Raw genomic sequence first — 14,621 nt, 5'->3', positions numbered from 1 at the left:
GAACAAAAGGGAAAAATCATAAGAAAAAAAACAACAAAAAAGACAAAATAGTATGCTTTGATCTGTATTCAGACTCCATAGTTCTTTATTTAGATGTGGATAGTGTTTTCCATCATGAGTCTTTTGGAATTGTTTTAGGTGATAGTGCTACTGAGAAGAGTTAAGTCTGTCAAAGTTAATTATCATACAATGTTGCTATTACTGTATACAGTGTTCTCCTGGTTCTTCTCTCTTCACTCAGCATCAGTTCATGTAAGTCTTTCCAGTTTTTTTCTGAAATCTGCCTGCTCATCATTTCTTAGAGAACAATAGTATTGCATTATATTGATAAACCACAACTTGTTCAGTCATTTCCCAATTGATGGGCATCTCCTCAACTTCCAATTCTTTACCACCACAAAAAGAGTTGCTATAAATATTTTGGTACCTATGGGTTCTTTTCCCTTTTTTGTGAATGCTTTGGTATACAGACCCAAAATAGTGGTATTGTTGGATCAGAGGTTATGCACAGTTTTATAGCCCTTGGGGGGCATAGTTCCAAATTGCTGTCCAGAATGGTTGAATCAATTCGCAACTCCACTAACAATGCATGTGTTCCAGTTTTCCCAGATCTTCTCTAATATTTGTCATTTTCCTTTTTTTGTCATATCCAAACAGATAGGTGTGAGGTGGTACCTCAGAGTTGTTTTAATTTGCATTTCTCTAATCAGTAGTGATTTAGAGCATTTTTCATATAACTACAGCTAACATTAATTTTTTTCATCTGAAAACTGCCCGTTCATATCCTTTGACCATTTAATTGGGGAATAAATTTTTTAAAATTTATTTTTAGTCTTCAACATTCACTTCCATGTGATTTTGAGTTCTAAATTTTCTCCACTGCCCTACGCTACCCCCTCCCCAAGACAGTGTGCAGTCTGATGTAGACTATACATATATATTCATATTAAACATTTTCACATTAGTCATGTTGTAAAGAAGAATTAGAAGCAGTGGAAGGGTTAGGGTTAGGGTTATAAAATGACAAAAAAAGAACAAAAAGGAGAGAGAGCAAATATCATACTTTGATCTGTATTCAGACTCCATAGTTCTCTCTCTTGATGTGGATAGCATTTTCCCATCATGATTCTTTTGGAGTTGTCTTAGATCCTTGCACTGTTGAGAAGAGCTAAGCCCATCAAAGCTAATCATTACACAGTGTTCCTATTATTGTGTACAATGTTCTCCTGGTTCTGCTCACTTCACTCTGCATCAGTTTATGTAAGTTTTTCCAAGTTTTTCTAAAGTCTGCCTGCTCATCATTTATTATAGTACAATGGTATTCTATTATATCCAAAAAACACAACTTGTTCAGCCATTTCCTAACTGATTGGTATCCCCTCAATTTCTAATTCTTGGCCACCACACACACAAAAAAACTGCTATAAATATTTTTGTATATTTTGTACTTTCCCAATTTTTATGATCTCTTTGGGATACACACCTAGAAGTAGTACTGCTGAGTCAAAGGATATGCACAGTTTTATAGCCTTTTGGGCTTAGTTCCAAATTGTTCTCCAGAATAGTTGAATTAAGTCACAACTCCACCAACAGTACATTAGTTGGGGGCAACTAGGTGGTGCAGTGAATAGAGTACTGGCCCTGGAGTCAGGAGGACCTGAGTTCAAATCCAGCCTCAGACACTTAACACACAAATTAGCCACGTGCCCTTGGGCAAGTCACTTAGACCTGATTTCCCTTGCTCCCCCCCCCCCCAAAGCAAAACAAACAAACAATGCATTACTGTTCCTATTTAGTCATATCTTCTCCAACATTTTTCATTTTCCAGTTTTGTTATGTTAGCCAATCTGATAGGTGCGAGGTGGTACCTCAGAGCTGTTTTGATTTGCATTTCTCTAATCAATAGTGATTTAGAGCATTTTTTCCTATATGACTACAGAAAACTTTAATTTCTTCATCTGAAAACTACTCATAGCCTAGCTGCTGAATGCCATGTTGAATGCCTTACTGAATTCTTTGCAAAACTTTTTCTTCTCCATTACCTCCTCCAAATTGAATACCCCATCTTGAGCACATCATTGCTAGCTGGAGATTGAATGTGTAAAATGTTATGAATGTATGTATGAACTAATAGGACATAGACACAAGCTATTCCAGAAGTCTAAGTGCAATTTTAAGCTTTTAAAACTTATTAACTGCATGTATCATCTCTATATCCTTTATCTATACCTACTGATATTATCTCTGTATCTATATATTAGAAAATAAAATTATGGCTATAATATATTTATATTATCTCTACATATCTAGATGACATGCCCATATAAAGATATTGATATACATATATGTTTATACACATAGTTGTACAAATTTATACCATATAAGATAATAGCTAGCTTTTATAAAGTGCTTTAAGATTTGGGAAGCACTTTACATATGTCATCTCCTTTTATTATCACAACAACCTTGTGAGGTAGATTCTATTTTCCATATTTTATAGACAATGAAACCAAGATTGACGGAGATTAAAACACTTGCTCATGATCACACAACTGATAAGTGTCTGAGCTAGGACTCAGAAAAATGAGTGTGTAAACACAACATACAATATGCCCCAACACAGTATACATGCATATATTCTACACATATAATATATTTTATGTACACACACATATATTCATATGTAAAACATATATACACACACATACATCTGTATATACATATATGATTCAATAAACCCTATGGAAGTTAATATTTTTAAATCAGAGTTCCCATTATCTTGTCTTTCTTTCCATCATACATATTCCAGAGCATAAAAACAATTTGGACAGTAGATTTTAAACCAGGTTTTGGGCATGAACAAATAGGTGACTTTTCAAGCATTTACAGTATTTGCAACAAGATGGTAGCTAGGAATCTGCAGATCTGTATGTAGACCAGTCATAGTTTATGCTAACATAGGCTTTTGCAAAGTGCTTTCATCCCAACAGTCCATGGAAGGAGGTTATCCAAATGACATTTCCCCCACGTCCTCATATGGTCAAACTAAGGTTCTCAATGGTGAAGTGATTTGTTCATGCTAATTGAACAGCTAGGGAATTGTAGAAGCACAATGTGATCTCACATCCTTTGATTCCAAGGCAAAAGTTCATATTACTTTATAGTCTATCACTTTCTATTTCAGAAAACAAATAAAAAAAAATCTAGACTTGATTTTCTTTTCCTTTTATTTAGACTGAAGTTCACTTCTGCAAAACATGTTCTTGTTCTTCCTTGCTAATTCTTCTATTTTCATTACTGTACTTGGCCAAAGCTCACAAACTAGCTTCCCTCAGAGCACTTGCCTCTTAGAGCTTGTTGGACACAAGGGGATCATTGTTTTTCCTCCCAAAGCCCTTAGTAGCCTTGTGGTGTCAGCAAGTCTCTTCAAGCATTGATTCTTATTGTTAGTTGCTCTCCAGAGATGGCAGAGCCTAAGGGAGCCTGGGAATAGAAGTGACTCTGCATCCCTCAGCTGTCCTACTTATCAAAAGGAACAGAGGGGTTCAATTGTCTTATTGGCAGAGAAAAAACTCTGATGTCATTGTAAAACAAGGAATGTTGCAGGGAGGGGATGTAGAAATGAAGATGAACCAATAAATAAATAGCAAGATTAAATTTAATTTTCAGCTAAAGAAAAGGGCTGAGGAATAGCCAAAGCTGGGGGTGGGGGGAATCAGGTAAAAATCCAGATTGTGGTACTGCTAGTGAAATGAACTTCCTTATCTGACTCATTAAAATGTCAAAACTCCCTTGGGTGGAAAGGTATTTTGACATTTCCAAGCTTGCAAATTTGCCTTTTGTGTATTATATAGTACCTCACCAAGAGACCAACAAAATACTGGTACAATAAGGCTGATGTATTAGACCCATCAAAAGTTTATTCACTAGGTCACTCAGTCACTTCATATAAGTAATTAGCTCCACTTTTGTAGATGGCAGGCTAGTTTTAAAAGCCACATACTTTCATGGTTAGGATATAATCATTTGCTACTAAAACAAGGAAGAAGGAAACAGGATGAGGGGTAAAGGGTAGCCAAAAAGGTCAGAGGAGTCAACTTAGGTAAAACACAGAAGCTAGGGATCTGAGCTGACCCAGTTATTTTTCAGTTTTCTGCATAATACACATGCATTTTGAAATAGACTTTGAAATATATTGTTTTAAGCCCTGTGCCCCCATTGGTATCTACCAAATGTTTATTGATGCCAATGTTATGAATATAAGCATGTTCTAGACAAAAATAGTGATGGATCTATAAACTCAATTCTCTTGAGACTAAGGCTATTTCTTGGAAAGAAATGATAAGATCATAGATAAAAAGACTATTAATTTTAACCCCCTCGTTTTACATAATAAGAAATTGAGACCCAGGGAAGTTGAGTGATGTGTTCAATGTCACAGTGTAGTCATCATCTGGTGTGGGATTTGAACCAAAATACAGCATGGTAAAATGGAAAGAATATTGTATCTGCAATTGCAAGACATGGGCTCAAATCTCTGTCACTCTGTGTAGTATAAGGTAAGTCATTCAATCTATCAAAATTTCTTGCCAATATTTGTGAAGATTTGGGACTCAATGACATGAAAGGCTCCTTCCTCCCCCAAATCTGTGACCCTATATCTTGACTTTATTCAATAAAGGAGAATTCATAAAGAATATCACATTCGCCCCTTGGAATCTCTATCATTTATTGAATAATATCCTGTTGAATTAAATGAATTTACTACAAAAGACTTACTTTTAACCAGGAGATAGCTTCTAAACTGTTCAATATACTGAGAATCCATACTACAAAAGCCTTGAGGAATGTCCCACACTGGTTATTTCATCTACCCTTGCACAGGTAGCATAAGATTTGGATCAGATATGGAGAATGAAGAAAAGGGAAGAGTCTAGGGTGGCTCTGGGGTTATGAAATTGGGTGACTGGGAAAAGAATATCTCTCACAACAGATTAAACAGGGTTGGTTAGAGTAGTAAAAGGTTGATGAGGGGTGTGGATGGCAAGGAAATGAGAACTTCCAGATCTCACCCACTAGAAAAGGTTGTCTTCTGAGCAAATTAAATCTGTTTCATTGTGGCATTCTCTCTGCTGTATTGCCTCCATTCATAGATATTTTTCACTCTTTGAAAAGATATTGAGTGCCCATGTATAATCTATATCTGATTGCTTTCTATCTCAGGTAGGGGTGAGGAGAGAGTCTTTAAAATAAAAATACTTAAAAATTAGAAAAAGAAAAAAAATATATTGGGGAAGCTTTCTTACTTTCTTAAATTGAATTTGCCATTTTTTGGAATGCTTCTTTTAACACTCATGTCCTGATAATTTCAGAATGTTCTTGCCAAAAAGAGAATAGGCAGGAGAGGAAAGTCAAAAGTGCAGCCCTATTTTTAATAGTATTTTGTATCTATAGCTTTAGAGTCTCTCACCATGTTTCCTTTAAAAGCTTCATGAGCCTTGTGACACTACTGATCCCAAGTCATTTTGGCTACAGAAGGCTTAAGTATTTTATTATGTTTTTGGAGGTGTACAAGAAAATCACTCATAAATTTTAACTGGTTGAGCTGGTGAAAGCCTATTGACTTACATTCTTTGGCTGTTACTTCTTATTTGTGCTCTCTACTCATTAATGGTAGTGACTAACCACAACCACTGTGTGAATTGGTTATGGCCAAGATGGAAGTGACCTGTATCACAGAGACATCAACCTTGGTGAGAAAACTTTGGGAAAGAAAGAATCTGAGCTGAGTGAGGGGAGCAGAGCCAGGAAAACATTGTACAAAATTACAGACACATCTTATCTGTAATGACTTTCTGATAGACTGGGCTCCTCTCAGCAATGCAAGGCTATAAGAAAACTCCAAAAGACTCATGAAGAAAAGGTCTATTCACATCCAGAGAAAGAATTATAGAGTCTGAATGCAGATTAAAGCAAACTACTTTTTTGTTTTGTTTCGTCCGTTCTTTCTCATTGTTTATTCTATTGGTTATAATCCTTCTTTACAACTTGCCTAATGTTTAATGTGAAGGTATTTGTAGAACCTATATTGGATTGTATGCTGCTGTGGGAGGAAGGAGGGAGGAGAAGAAAGTTTGGAACTCAAAAGACTGTGGAACTGAGCGATATAAACTAAATGTAAATAAATAATATTTAAAAAAGAAAGATCTAAGGCAACATGATATGATTGATAGCTAGATATTCAGGAATAAAGTCTAGTCTACCTTTACTATGCCCTGGAAAGAGCACATGTGAAATATTGCATTAAGTTCTAGTTACTATATATTAGGAATGAAATTTATAATCTTCAGAAAATCCAGAAGAGGGAATCTAGGATAATTAGGGCCCTCAAGATCAGATTATTTGTGGATCTATTTAAGCCAGTGGGGATGTTTAAGTTGGAAGGTTTAGGTTGGTAAGAAGAAAGTGGTAGGGGCTATAATAACTATTTTCAAGTAATTGAAGGGATGGCATATGAAGAGGTATTAGATTTTTTTCCCAGAGTGTAAAAAATGCACCACCTAATAATTAGACCCCACTACAAAGGTAGAAATGGGCTCTCTCAGGAGGCAAAGTGTTCCCTTTACCTGGAGTTTTTTGAGCAAAGGCTGGGTGAATACTTGCTGGAGATGTTATTTTAAATTATCTATTTATCAATTTATTTTATCCAAATTGCATGTAAAAATACTTTAAAAATTACTTTATTAAAACTCAGTTCCAAATCATCACCCTGCCTTCCTTTCCTCCCCTGTCATTGATAAGAGAAACAATTTGACATAAGTTATATAGGTGTAGTCATGAAAAACCTTTTTCTATATTAGCCATGTTATGAAAGAAAACATACAAAAAGGCCCAAGAAAAATAAAGTTAAAAAGTATACTCTGATCTGCAGTAAGACTCTACCACTCATTCTCTGGGGATGGATATTGTCTTTTATAAAAAGTCCTTAGGAATTGTCTTAGATCATTGTATTACTGAGAATAACCACAAGTAATTTGCAGCTGATCATCATCCAATATTGCTGTTACTGCATGTGATGTTCTCCTCTTCCTATTTACTTCACTTTTCACAGTTTATGGATGTTTTTCCATGTTTTTCTGAGACTACCCTACTCAAAACTTCTCATAGCAAAAAATCTGGAGCTAAAAGTTTTAAAAACAAATGTTTAAAATTTTTTTACTTACAACTGGGAAATAATATATACAGTTACTGGGGTATAGAAATGCATCTTTCTTTACTAGAAAGTTAGAGGAGTGATGGGGGAGGTGATAAGGGAGTTCATATTGGGGGAAGGAGTGTTCAGTGGGTTTGCTATTTTGGGGTGGGGGGTAGGAGAAAGACTGGGAGAAAAAAATTATAACTCAAAATCTTGTGAAAATGAATGTTGAAAACTAAAAACAAATCAATCAATCAATTAATTAATTAAAAAAGAAATGAGACCTTTATCAGGAATATTTGCTGTAAATTTTTTTTCAGTTATTATTACAGTGTGTTTCCCTCCATCTTATTTCACTCCTATTAATCCTACTCTTTCCTTCCACCCTTTCCATTATCAAAAGTGTTTTGCTTCTGACTGCCTCTTCCTTCAATCTGCCCTGCCTTCTATTAACCCTCTCCTTCTCTTATTACCTTCCCCTCTCACTTTCCTGCAGGGTAAGATAAATTTCTAGTATGTTAGTTATTCCATCTTTGTGCCAATTCTGATGAGTTCAAGTGCTTCTGTCTACCTCATTCTTATTCCTCTCCACTATGAAAGTTATTTTGTGTCTCTTTTATGTGAGATAATTTATTCCATTCTACTTTTCCCTCCCCCATTTTCCCAGTGCATTTCTTTTTCTTAACCCTTAATTTTATTTTGTTTTATATATCATCCCATCATATTCAATTCATAAATGTACCTTCTGTCCATAACTGACTGAATAAAGTAAAAGGTCTTTTTATTTACAATTATCTCTTCTTGTAAGAATGTAAATAGTTTAACATTATTCAATCCTTTATCATTTCTTTCCTGTTTATCTTTTTATGCTTCTCTTGAGTCTTGCATTTGAAAGTATTTTTTTTTATTAAGTTTTGGTCTTTTTATCAAGAATGCTTGAATGTCATCTCTTTAATTGAATGTCCATCTCTGCCTGCCTGCCCTGAAGTATTAAACTCAGTTTTGCTGAGTGGGTGATTCTTGATTGTGATCCTAACTCATTTGTCCTGTGGAATATCATGTTCCAAGCCCTCTGATCCTTTAAAATAGAAGCTGCTAGATTTTCTAAACTGATACTGTTTCTATCATACTTGAATTGTTTCTTTTTTTATTTTTAGTTTTTTAAAAAAATATTTATTTTTGTTTTATTTTTTTATTTATCTATTTATTTTTTAGTTTTCAACATTCATTTCCACAAGATTTTGAGTTACATGGTTTTCCCTGTCTTTCCCCTACCTCCCCACCTCAAAGTAGAAAGCCTACTGAATACCCCTTTCCCCAGTCTGATCTCTCTTATATCTTCCCCCATAACTCCCCTAACTTTCTAATAGGGAAAGATATATTTCTATACCCCAGTACCTGTATATCTTATTTCCCAGTTGCATGTAAAAAATAAATTTTAAAACATTTGTTTTTAAAACTTTGAGTTCCAGATTTTTTCCCTTCTTCAATCCTCACCCCATCCCACTGGGAAGATCAACAATTCAATATAGGTTTTACATGTGTGGTTACCCAAATCATTTCCATAGTAATTATATTGTGAAAGACTAGCTATATTTCCCTCCCTTCTAAACTGCCCCCCCCACTTATTGTATTTTACACTTTGACCCAATCCCTTTTCAAAAATGTTTACTTCTAACTGCCCTATCCCCCAATCTGCCCTCCCTTCTATCAAACCCCTTTTTATCTCCTATACCCCTATTTTCCTGTAGGGTAAGATACCCAACTGTGTGTGTATGTTATTCCCACCTTAAGCCAAATTCAACAAGAAGCAGGTTGTCCCATTCCCTTTGACCTTCCTGCTCTTCCCCTCCATTGTAACAGTTTTCTCTTGCCTCTTTCATATGAGATAATTTACCCTAATCTATCTGTCCCTTTCTCCTTCTCCCAATAAATTCCTCTTGCACCTCTTAATTTTATTTTTTAGATATCATCCCTCCATATTCAACTCATCCTGCGCCCTCTGTCTATGGATACATGAACATACATATGTCCACACTCTCATACATATTTATATATACATAAACCCTCCAATACAGACATATATATTATATATATTACATATATATAATATATTATATACATATATATTCCCTTCAACTATCCTCACACTGAGAAAAGTCTTATGAGTTACAATTATCATTTTTCCATGTAGGAATGCAAATAGTTCAACTTTAATATGTTCCTTGTGATTTCTTTTTCCTGTTTACCTTCTCATGCTTCTCTTCTTTCTTGTATTTGTCAAATTTTCTGTTCAGCTCTGTTTTTTTTCATCAAGAATGCTTGAAAAATAAAGAATACTTAAAATCCTCTATTTCATTGAATGACCATATTTTCCCCTGTAGCATTATACTCACTCAGTTTTGCTGGGTAGGTGATTGTTGGTTTTAGTTCTAACTCTATGGACCTTCAAAATATCTTTGCCAAGCCCTTCAATCCTTTAATGTAGAAGCTGCTAGATCTTGTGTTATCCTGATTGTATTTCCACAATACTGAAATTGTTTCCTCCTGGTTGCTTGTAATATTTTGTCCTTTATCTGGGAACTCTGGAATTTGGCTATGATATTCCTAGGAGTTTTCATTTTGGGATCTTTTTTTAAGAGGTGATTGATGAATTCTTTCATTTTCTATTTTACCCTCTGCTTCTAGAATATCAGGGCAATGTTGCTTGAGAATTTTATGAAGGATGATTTTTAGGCTCTTTTTTGATCATGGCTTTCAGGTAGTCCAATAATTTTTAAATTATCTCTCCTGGATCTATTTTCCAAGTCCGTGGTTTTTCCAGTGAGATATTTCACATTGTCTTCTATTTTTTAATTTGTTTGGATCTGTTTTATAGTATCTTGATTCTTCATAAAGTCATTAGCTTCCAATTACTCTAATATAATTTTGAAGTAGTTCTCTTTAGTCAGTTTTTGAATTTTTATATATTTATACATAAATACATATATTTTAAGGTGTTATTTTCTTCCTTGTATTTTTGAGTCTCATTTAGCAGGCTGTTGACTCACTTTTCATGATTTTCTTGTATCATTGTCATTTATTTTCCCAATTTTTCCTCCACTTCTCTTACTTGATTTTCAAAATCCTTCTTGAGCTCCTCCATGGCCTTAACCAATTCCTATTTTTCTTGGAGGCTTTTGATGCAGGAGTTTTGACTTTGCTGCATTCCTCTCACTCCATGCCTTGATCCTTTTTGTCCCCCAAAAAAGCATTCTATGGTTTGTTTGTGCTTCTGTTGCTTGCTCATATTGCCAGGAAATTACTTGGCTTTTGAGCTCTTTGACAGGGTAACTCTGCTTCCAGAATGGAGAGAGTTACATCCCAAATCACTGGGGTTTTTGCAACTGCCAAAGCTATTAGGAGGGCACCCTCTGTATAGCCTTCACAAGCTCTGGCTCACTGGTCACACACCCCACTACCACAACCCAAGACCATGATACAAATCCAAGCAGGTTAAAGCAAGAGTGATTACCCTCTGAATGGTTGCTTGGTCCCCCTATGATCTGTAGGCCAGGAGCTCTGGAAGCAGCCACATGGTGGCTGCTGCATGGCTGCTGTGCGCCTGCTGCTTCTCACCGTAGGCACAGCATCTGGACTGTGCTCTTCAGTCCCTATCTCTTCCAGTGGGGTTCAGCACCGACCTTTTACTTTGTCTTTGGAGTTTATGGGTTCAGAAGTATGGAAACCACCACAGCTACTGATGATTCATTCTCCTGAAGTCTGCTCAGGCTGCCACTGGTTGGAGTCACCCTAGGGCTAAAACTGCAGTCCTCATGCTGGGCTGGGCTTGGCTCTCAGCTAGATGTGATAGACCCTTTCTGTCCACCTGCCAGGCTTCTTTCAGCAGGAGATTTGTTTCTCTCTGTTGCTTTGTGGATTCTGTAGCTCTAAAGTTTGTTTAGAGTCATTTTTTATATGTATTGGAAATGATTGGTGCAGGAGCCCACACAAAGTTTGTGCTTCTCTTCTGCCTTCTTGGCTCCACCCAAGTTGTTTCTTTCTGACTGCTTATAATATTTTCTCCTTGTTCTGGGAGTTATGGAATTTGGCCATCATATTCCTTGGCATTTTCTTTTTGGTATCGCTTGCAGGAGCTGATTGGTGGATTCTTTCAATTTGTATTTTACCCTCTGGTTCTAGAATATCAGGGAAGTTTTCCTTGATAATTCTTGATCATGTCTTTTAAGTAGCTCAATAATTAAGTTATATCTCCTGGATCTGTTTTGCAGATCAGTTGTTTTTGCAATGAAGTATTTCACATTTTCTTCTATATTTTTATTCTTTTGATTTTGTTATATTGTTTCTTGGTGCATCAAGAAGTCATTAATTCTACTTGCAAATTCTAAATTTTGAAGTATTATTTTCTTCACTAAGCTTTTTGTACCTCCCTTTTCATTTGGCCAAATTTACTATTTTAAGGTGTTCTTTACTTCAGTGAATTTTTGTACGTTTTTTTTTTTTGAGTTTTCCAAGGTTACTTTTAAAGGTATTCTTCTCTTCATTGAATTTGTGTGCCTCTTTTACCATTTGACCTATTCTGTTTCTTTTAAAGCAATTGGGGTTAAGTAACTTGCTCAAGATTACATGGCCAGTTATTTCTGGGTGTGGTGCTCAGTAACCTATTCTGTTTTTAAGGTGTCATTTTCTTCAGTATTTTTGTGCCTTCTTTATCAAACTATGGATTCCTTTTTTCCAAGATTTTCTTGTACCATTGACATATACCTTCCCATTTTTTTCCACCTCTTTTATTTGAATTTTCAAATCCTTTTTGAGATCTTCAAGGACCTGAGACCAATCCACATTTTTCTTTGAGGCTTTGAATGCCACAGTTTTGATTTTGTCATCTATCATTTGTGTTTTTATCTCCCCTGTCACCATAGTAACTTTTTGTGGTCAGGATGTTTTTTTGTTTTTTGGTCATCTTTTACAATCTATTTCTTGACTTTTAGTTTTACATTAAAATAGGACTCTTCTCCTGGGGTGGAGGGGGTACTATTTCAAATTTCAGTTTTTTTTTATTCAGCTCTTTTTAGAACTAGTTCTGGGGATTTATAAGTTTTAAATTATTTCATGGTGGTATGATCTAACAAGAGGTGTATTTACTATTTTCCTGGCCTGTGCTCTGTTCTGGGAGCAATCACAAGCACTTTTTCTTTTTTTTTCCCATGTTTTCTGCACTTAATACTATTTTATTTATCCAAATACATAAAAAGGTTTTTTTCAACATCTGTTTTTGTAAAATTTTGAGTCTCAAATTGTTCTACTTCCCTTTCTTCTCCCCTCCTCAAAACAGTAAGTAATCTTATATAGGTTATACTTGTAAAATAATTTTAAACATATTTCCACATTAGTCATGTTGTGAAAGAAGAATCTGAACAAAAGGGAAAAAATCACAAGAAAGAACAAAATGCAGAAAAAGTAGAAATAGTATGTTTTACTCTACATTCAGACTTCAAAGTTCTTTCTCTGGATGTGGACAGCATTTTCCATCATGAGTCCTTTGGAATTCTCTTGCGTCATTGTATTGTTAGGAAGAGCTAAGTTTATCACAGTTTATCATCACACAATGGTATTATAACTGTGTATTGCTTCTGCTCACTTCACTCAACATCACTTCATATAAATCTTTACAGGTTTTTTTGAAATTCATATGTTCCTAATTTCTTATAGAACAGTAGTATTCCATTACATTCATATACTACAACTTGTTCAGTCATCCCCCAATTAATGAGTGCCCCCTCAATTTCTAATTCTTTCCCACCAGAAAAAGAACTTCTATAAATATTTTTGTATATGTGTGCCCTTTCCTTGGTTTTTATTATCTCTTTGGGATATAGACCTACTGGTGGCATATGCACAGTTTTATAGCTTTTTTGTACATCATTCCAAATTACTCTCCAGAATGGTTGAATCGGTTTACAACTGCATTAGAACTGACAAGCAGCTACTTCTGGAGCTCTCAACCCACAGATAGTAAGGTGGACAAGCAAATCATCTGAAGTTTACAGGTGTTCCTTTGCTGGCACTGGGTACTCAACTCTGTTGCATTACCCATATTCAGAGTTGGTTGACAGTCCTGGGTCACAGCTCAAGGGTAAAAAGGAGCACTAACACTCCAGAACTTATTGTCTTGGGGGAGGTAGGGATGCTGGTCACATTTATAGGGCTGAAAAGAATGATTTTTCATTCCCCAATTGTTAAATTATCAAAGAATATGAGCAGGCAGTTTTCAGATGAAGAAATTAAAGCTTTTTATAGTCATATGAAAAAATGCTCTAAATAACTATTGATTAGAGAAATGCAAATTAGAACATCTCTTAGGTATCTCCTCATATCTATCAGATTGGCTAATATGACAGAAAAGGATAATGCTAAGTGTTTGTAGAATATGTTGGAACATTGGAATACTAGTGCATTGTTGGTGGAGTTGTGAACTTATCCAGCCATTCTGGAGAGCAATTTTGAACTATGCCCAAATAGCAGCCTCAATGCTGCTGAAAGGTTATGTCCAAGAGGTCTCCTATGGCAGGACCTGTACTGGCACAGCCTGTGATACAGTATACTCCACTCTTTACCCTGGTGTGATAGACCTTTCCTGCTGACCTTCTAAGTTATCTGGAGCTGGAAAATTGATTCACCTCATCCTTTTGAGATTTTTGCCACTTCCAAATTTATTTTGAGTCATAATTTAAAGTTCTTTGGAGGGTAATTTTGGAGAGTCCCTGTCTTTTCTCTGCTATCTTGGTTCTTTTGGGGATGTTTTAGACAGGTTTTTTTTTTAGGTATAAATTAGAGTGTTGAATTCAACAGCCATCGAGGACACTTCTGACTCTGAGATTCTTTGATATGGTAATCTATAGAGTTGTCTTTGGGATTTAGATATCTGTGTGAATTGAATTTTTTTAGGTGGGTGAATTGGCTGATTCATTTGTTTATAGTCATGTAGAGGTCTGTTTTCACAAATGCAGGTTAGTCAGTACAGCTGGTTATGGCATTTATATTGTGCTTGATGCTCTTTGGAAGATTAGGAAAGAATTATTTTGTAAATAAAAAGATCAAGCCAAATTTTATTAAAGTCATAACTGTCCTCTGAGATAGAAAAAATATTTCTGATTGAATTCATTCTAGCATTAGAACAGCTAACTCAAGGGAGTAATCCCACTATTTATGACTGCCATGTTTACTTAAATAGACATTTGGGGCCTATGTTTGAGGCAGGCTTTGTTTTGTAACATGCTTTTGTCTGTTGTTCTCTTTCCTAAACAACTTATCATTAATTCTTCATTTTCTTTTGCAACATTGATCAATTCTACTATCAGCCCAGGATCTAAATATTAGCAACATCTTCAAATTGATTTTCTTGCTTCCTATCTTTCCCACAAGG

This window comes from Petaurus breviceps, unplaced genomic scaffold (assembly GCF_028583685.1).
Source record: "Petaurus breviceps papuanus isolate PSGF00001 unplaced genomic scaffold, PetGlider_PUasm1.0 174, whole genome shotgun sequence".
Taxonomy (NCBI): domain Eukaryota; kingdom Metazoa; phylum Chordata; class Mammalia; order Diprotodontia; family Petauridae; genus Petaurus; species Petaurus breviceps.
This window is presented reverse-complemented; position numbering follows the sequence as displayed.